Below are 8,054 nucleotides of genomic sequence, written 5' to 3' on the forward strand. Positions count from 1 at the left end.
AACAGCAGGAACAGGGCCTTACTGTGAGGGCCGGACTGGCCTAGAACTCATGGCCCGGCTGCCTCAGCCTTCTGAGTGCTGGGATTATAGGTGTGTGCTGCCGTGACCAAGAAAGACTGGATGTCAGTGAATGTAGTCAAATGCAGTTTTAGTTTTTAAATATAATGGCTAATTTTTATTGCATTTTTATTGACACATATGTGTGTACATGCAACCTCATGCACGTGGAGGTCAGAGAAAACTTTTGGAAACTGGTTCTCTTCTGCACCCTTAGGGTCCCAGACACTGGACTCAGGTCTGTAGGCTCTGCAGGGAGCACCTTCACCTACTGAGCCATCTCACTGGGTTAAATTTAAGCAAATTTAAGTAAATGTGAGCAAGTAAATTACAAACAATTCAGGATTAGAGGATGAAGTTCAAGAACGCTATGGGTGAGGTGTTTGTGTTCCCCCTCGTTCCTGTGTTGAATTCCTCCCTGTTGATAGTCCTGGGCCCTCATGAGGGGGTTTGGCAAGGCACAAGAGGGAACTGGTTTGTCCTTACTACCACAGGGTACGGTAGCATCAGGTGAGGCCTCACAAGGGCACCAAATCTGCTGGTGTTTTTTGTCTTTTTTTTTTTTTTCCTCTTTTTTCTTTTTTTGAGACAGGGTTTCTCTGTGTAGTGCTGGCTGTCCTTGAACTCACTCTGTAGACCAGGCTGGCCTCAAACTCACAGAGACCTAGCTGCCTCTGCATCCTGAGTGTTGGGGTTAAGGTATGTGCTACCACTTCCCAGCTAAAATACATACCTTTTTTTTTTTTTTAAATAAAGAAATAATTGGGGGGGGGGCACTCTCTCAGAGGCAAAGGGGAGAGGAGATGAGTTGAAGAACTGTGGGGGATCCAGGAGGGGGGCAAGGTTTGGAATAAATAAAATAATTTAGTAAAAAAGTAAAGAAATAGTTTTCTTAGGTTGGTATTTGCCAACAACAACAAAAACGGATTTATATGTAGTGACTTAACAATACAGACATTTCCTATCTTTGATTAAATTCATGGTTCCTTTTAAATTCCTTTCAGGTACCTTAGAGCCTTTTAAACTCATAGCTCTGAAAACATAAAACCAGAGCTTCACACAGAGCCTGCGTAACCCATGTAAAGTGGAGGATCAATCTCTAACTCTATATTTAAAAATCAAAGCTGAAGCCAGGCGTGGTGGCAGAGGCAGGCGGACTTCTGAGTTCGAGGCCAGCTTGGTCTACAAAGTGAGTGCCAGGACAGCCAGGGCTACACAGAGAAACCCTGTCTCGAAAAAAAAAAACGAAAAAAAAAAAAAAAAAAAAAAAAAAGGAAACAAAAACAAAAACAAAAACAAAAAAATCAAAGCTGATTTGTTCAGGTGATGTATTTAGATCTAGTTACTGTGTTAAGAGAATAGTAGACATCTTTAACGCCGACACTTAGTGGGGTAGAGGAAGGTGGAGCTCCATAAGTTTGAGTTCAGCCTGGTCTACATAGCAAATTCCAGGCCAGGCAGGGATTCATAGTAAGACCCTGTCTTCAAAAAAAAAAAAAAAAAAGAAAGTAAAAATTAAATATACAACATGAGGTCTAGACAGGTCACTATTACATTTTCTTCATTCTTACGTTGAGAATGCTGTGAAACATATCAATCTTTCTAGCAATACAATTTTATTTGAAGATTAACTAATTAGTTATTCTATACTCATTTGGGGATGTGATGCTATGTTTACAGAAACACACATAGATTGTGGTTGTGTTCTTCTCAGCATATTATCAGTATCTTAACCCCAGCCTAAGGTTTAGTGTTTGCAAAAAGCCAGTGATATTCCCAGCAGGAGTCAGACTCATGAGTGATAGAGGGCTCCTTAGACCATGGATGAAATGACCTCTGTTAAGACCCTGCCACATGAGAAAGTCTAGAATAAAGCCTGCATCATCCAAGCATCAGAGGATGGCTGGAGAGGTGGCTTGTGCTTGAGAGCTTCTGCTGCTCTTGCAGGGGACCAGGGTTCAGTTCCTAGCACCACCACGGAGACTCAGGACCATCAGTTCTAGAGATCTGAACCACTCTTCAGGCCCTGTGGGTTCAGGCTTGTGCAAATTGTATATATACACATGTGCAGGCAAAGACTCATTCATATCAAGTTAGTAAATCTTCAATCTCTCTCTCTCTCTCTAAAAGTTGCCTAGTACTCAGATTTCAGTTTTTTTTCTAGCCCAGAGAGATGGCTCAGTGTCAGCAACCAAGCCTGACCACTTAAGTTTGATCACCAGGACCAACATGGTGGAAGGAGAGGATCAGCTCCAGCAAGCTGTCCTCTCACCTTCAAACATGCACACACAAAAAATAAATAAAAAATGCAATTAAAACTGTTTCCTATCTTAAAATAATATTTACACACTAATCTGGGATACTGTTGGGGAAGATGAATAAACAAATAGACAAACTCAAATTCACTGCTATTTCTCTTTAAAAAGTGAATCCCTGGGCAGATCATACATACAGTACAAAAGAAGCAAAAGCTCAGACCTTCCAGACCTTGGGGGAATCCATCACACCGCACCATCTCTTAAAAAGACTGCCACACTAAAAAGCACTCGGTGTGGTTTAGTCATTTTTAATGCACCAGACCAGGAAAAATGCCAGGTCCACATTTTTCTTACAGATGGATGTTCCTCTTATAGCAACCATGGGGACAGCCTTCTTTGGCTGGGAATGCATTTAGGCCATTTCCCCCAACAGCGTAGCTACAGAGCATCCCAGTGGAAATGCCTGTGTTCCGTGGCACATCCGCCTCTCTGACTGCCGTTTACTGTATACTGTGGAATACAGAGTCTGTTGTATTCTCCTCTGTATTCCCGGTGCCCACCCCAGTGTCTGGCAGATAATACAAACTTTTGTTTGTTGAATATGTTCAGCCAAAGTTGGAAGAAAACCTCCTACTGTTTTCTCAGGAAGGTACTCATGGCTTTCTGGGAAGAAAGAGTTCATGATGAAGCTAAATAGAGCCAGTTAAGGTCACTTAAATGCCAAGAATTTCCGTGATTTTTTTTTAATTCAGGTGCTGAATCAACCATCTATAATAATTGGAAAGAGTGAAAAATCACTGCATTCTAAATATTTTTTTGGAAGTTGATCTATAGCACATTTCTATTTCTCATTTCAACTTGTACTAATTTTCTTAACTTTGCTTGACCTGAATTTTATTTAAATTGGTCTTCTAGATAGGATACTATGTTCACATTTTTAGAACATTTAGAGGAATTTTTTTTAGATCATATAATTCTAACCTAGTTGCAAGGAAACAAACCCAAATTATATTTAAAAGGGGGGAAAGTATGTCCTTGTTCTAAAAATAACAGGACATGAAGTCATAGAGAGGCAGTGGACACAGTCTAGAACATCTTAGGGAAAGGACCCCACACAGGAGCCTGCGCTAGAAGGAAGAAGGAAGATGACCCGAAGGTCATTCCTGGATTTGCTGGCAAAGCCAGTGTACTGGCTGGTTTTGTGTGTCAACTTGACACAAACTGGAGTTATCACAGAGAAAGGAGCTTCAGTTGGGGAAATGCCTCCATGAGATCCAGCTGTAAGGCATTTTCTCAATTAGTGGTCAAGGGGGGAGGTGGGTGGTGCCATCCCTGGGTTGGTGATCTTGGGTTCTATAAGAAAGCAAGCTGAGCAAGCCATGAGGAGCAAGCCAGCAAGTAACATCCCTCCATGTCCTCTGCATCAGCTCCTGCTTCCTGACCTGCTTAAATTCCAGTCCTGACTTCCTTTGTTGATGAACAGCAGTGTGGAAGAGGAAGCTGAATAAACCCTTTCCTCCCCAACTTGCTTCTTGGTCATGATGTTTGTGCAGGAATAGAAACCCTGACTAAGACAGCCGGATAACAGAAAGTGAAGGTTCAGTATTGAATACTGAGGTTGTCTCGGATGGCACATCCGAGAATTTAGGGGTATGAGGATATAATATATTGAATTATGCTCAGATGACTGAAAGAGCAAGCAAGTGTACTCACAAGCCTACGGCATAAGGCAACCAGCACAATCCTGAATGATGCGGGAATCTGGGTAAAAGGTGCATGGTGGTATTTGCATGTTTTCCTTTCCTTCTTATTTTTTAAAAAAATTATTTGTATTTTACATTCATTGTGTTTTGCCTGCATGTACGTCCATGTGAAGGTGTCAGAAGGTCCCTGGAGTTGGAGTTATAGACAGGTATGAGCTCCCATGTCGGACCCGGTCCACTGGAAAAGCAGCCAGTGCTCTTAGCCACTGAGCCATCTTTCCAGAAGCCCCCAACATGGTTTTTCAAACTTGAAGGTTTTAAATAATTTCTAAGTAAAACAAACAACAAAAAAATAAGCAAATAAAACTTGTCCAATTTTCCTGATTCTACTATATATCTGTTAAGATATATAATAACTTTGTTTCATTTATATACTTCAAATACTCAAATTTATTATTTTTAATGAAAGTCACTAAAAAGTCTGAGTCTCCTGGTTCCTCTGCAGATGGTGCCTACAAACCAAAGTTGTCCTATGGCCTCTGTGTGTAACACAAAAGCCACTTGTAGCCCTGGGGACACATGAACACAGACATCCCTCCACATCCAACTCAGCCGCCCCCCAAGCTTGGAGGTTAGTTAGCTCTCAGGCTCTCTCCTCAGCATTCCAATCTGAGGAACTAGCCTAGTGTGCTCTAAAGGCCAGGAGTTACCTCGACACAGTCCTGAAGCTAGCAACTCTCCCAGCTTTCCTTTAGACTTCACTGAGAGGCACGTCTATGCAAATGGCTCTCAGGAGCCCCTGCACCCCACGCTGCCTCTTCACATCTCAAAAGGTGATTAACATCCAGAGATTTACATCATCTGCCAAGTCCTGCTGATCTCAACAGCAGGGTAAGTACGGAGAAGGGCCACAGCTGGAGCCTGAAAGCTCCAAGGCGAGGCGGCAGGCCTAAGGGATCTAAGGGATCGACTTTGTACAGATCGTTGTGAGGTGTAAGGGGTAAACCTGTAATCACCACAGTGCAGTAGAATACAGCAGAACTGATGTGTTTCAGACAAGGCTCCAAGGTCTCGGAGCTTTTACCTTTGCCCTCTTGGGACATTCATTCCTGCTGCCACATTTTAAAGCCCTGGGAGGGGCTGCAAATCTGGCTCAGAAATAGAATGTTTGCCTACAGCATGAGGCCGTAGGGTCAATTCCAAGCACCACAAACAACAACAACAACAACAAATAAAACCCAACCCAACCCAACCCAGGAGAGCGTGAACCAATCCAGGAGAGCTTGAGCCACCCCAGGAGAGCATGGACCAACCCAGGAGCATGAACAGAGATGGTGCTAGGGAGAGGCAGAGTGAGGAGGAACCTGCTGGTTGACGCCCTGCAGGTTCTCACAGCCTCATCCGGTTCACTCTGCTCCAGGCCGAGAGCTGACTGAGATGGGTTTCATGAACAAGTTGTGAGGACAACTTTCCAGTCTCCCACGGGGCCATGACAAAGCGTGTTTTTTAGCCACAACAGTTTGGGGAGGGTTGTTGCACTATAGATGGCCACCACAGTTAGCTACAAGCCCATTCATACGAAACCCCAAATTAAGAGCAAAGAAGGAGGGAAAACACTTCCTAATCCTTTGTAAGATTTTTTCTCCAAGGACCTCCAATTATGAAAACTATTTTTTCCTACAGCATAAAAACTGAAACAGCTTTAGGACAGAACTGAGTACGCGTAGCTGGCAGCTTCGTTTGTTTGGTATAATCAACATTTAATAATCCCTGAGGAAGAATAGTTACGCAGCAGAAAACAGACTAGCATAAGGGAGTGTCTTTGTCTCTTTAGTACTTTAGCACAAGTGACTTATGTGTGTGCACACACACACACACACTCTCTCTCTCTCTCTCTTTCTGTTTTGCCTACATGTATGTATATAACAAATGTGTGTCTAATCTCACAGAGGTCAGAAAAGGGTGTTGGATCCCCTGGAACTGGAGTTATTAGTGGCTGTGAGCCACCATGTAGGTACTGGGAAATGGACCCAGACCCTCTGCAAGAGCAGGCAGTGCTCCAAACTGCTGAGCCACCTCTTCAGCCCTCTTAGGATTTCTTGCCCTAGAGAAACAACCAGCAGGCTCCATGTTTTTCATTTTCCATACACCCTTCTCTCTTGTACCTGCGTAGCAGGTGGAATTTCAGGGGTTCCTTTCCGTTCTGATACGCAAAGCGCCCTCCTATTTCTGCTTATCTAATGGATATTCTCACGTCTATATTTACTGTCCATATGCCTGTCCTCTCATAGCTTCTTGGCAGGAGACTCTCCCTAGAAGGACTGGAGAGTCAATCCCAAAGCAGATCTACTGTTTGCTCTTCTCTTTGCTTGGTTAATACCCCTCCTCTCTGCACTATCAGACTGATTGTATGTAAGCAATCCTTTCCTCTGGGGATTACTACAGAACCTTGGAGATGGGTGCTAAGCCTTTCTTGATATTCTCAGACTGGGTTAGGAATCACTGTAGTCACTTAGAAACTAACAGTTTCTTAACAGTATAAAACTATTCAACATGAGAAGTGGTGAGGGACAACACGGGAAAAATGAAGGTCAAAACGGGGTGGTGCCCACCTAGTAGTGGAAAAGGATTTGTATGAGACGAAAAAGACTACTGTCCATTTGTGTGTGTGTTTTGTGTCTACATATATCTGTATGCTTCGTGCATGTGTGTATGTATGTGTGTGCTGTGTGTGTGCATGTTGTGCACTGGTGAGGGAAGTGTTTGTAGGCATTACAGACTGATCCTCCTGAGTCAGTAAGGCACAGGAATGTTCTAGACCTGCTTCGTTTTGTACGATGGAACAGTTGTTGTATTAGGAATGAATGAAAGGTAAGGAAAGTGGAGCGCTGTATCTCAATCAGTGGTCTGCAGCTCGGGGCACTTTTGCCTTCAGAGAACATGCTGGCAGAGTTATAACTGTGGGGGCAAGTTGCCCTTTGCACCAAATGGCTGGGGCATTCAACACGCTGCACAGGACAGGTCCTGCCCACATTACTGGCCCCAATAGAGTTGAAGCTGAAAAACTTTGCTCTAATCTGTGATAGGACAGAGGCAGGATTAACAGCCATGGGCTGGCAGACATGGATACAGCTTAGAGGATGAGCTTGCCTAGCAGGAACAAGGCCCTGGGTTCAAGCTTCTGCAAAGGAAGGAAGAGGAGGAATCAGCAGAGGTGCTTTGGAAAAGAGTACACACACACACACACACTAAGTATACATTATATATAATATGTATATTGTATGTATGCATGTACAACTTTGGTTGGTTTTTGTATTCCAACAAGACAGGGTTGCTCTGTGTAACCCTGGCTGTCCTGGAACTCACTCTGCAGACAAGGCTGGCCTTGAACTCAGAAATCTGCCTGTCTCTGCCTCCCGAGTGATGGGACTAAAGGTGTGTGCTATCATGCCCATTCCAAATACATATTTAAAGCTTTAGGATAGGATAAGATTCTTCATGGAAGCTCAGAATTCATGTCAGAGGCATCCTGATGCTTAAGGAGGAGGACCAGCAGAAGACAGAAAGAAGCCGAGAAGAAGGGAACACCCAAGAGAACTAACTGTCAGCCATGCTAATGCCGCTCAGAGGTCAAGGGAACCCAGGACTGGAAAGTCACTCCTAGACCTAGCAACAGGGAAGTCAGTGCTGATATGGAAATGGCTGTCCTGACTGAACTCCATCCAAACCACCGGACAGCAGGAGGGGCCGCAGGGACTCTAAACAGTGCCACATTATCTTGAAGCCTTTTCTTGTATAGCTACAAAACAAGTCCCCCCCCACCCCCAAATTTTACCATATTCAATCCTACAGGGAAGTTGAAAGAAGACATAGCTATCCTGACATAAGTCCAGCGCTCACCTGACTGTCATAGCTGCTGTACCATATGTACTTAGGCATATGTGTATACTATTTGAAGATAGCTTTCCCTGTAAGCACCCTTTGGGTATCCTAAGCCTAGTCCACTATTACAAAAGCATAACCACCATTAGCACAT

Source organism: Mus caroli, unplaced genomic scaffold, assembly GCF_978045245.1.
Source record: "Mus caroli unplaced genomic scaffold, Mus_caroli_1 scaffold_4, whole genome shotgun sequence".
In the NCBI taxonomy this organism is placed as follows: Eukaryota; Metazoa; Chordata; class Mammalia; order Rodentia; family Muridae; genus Mus; species Mus caroli.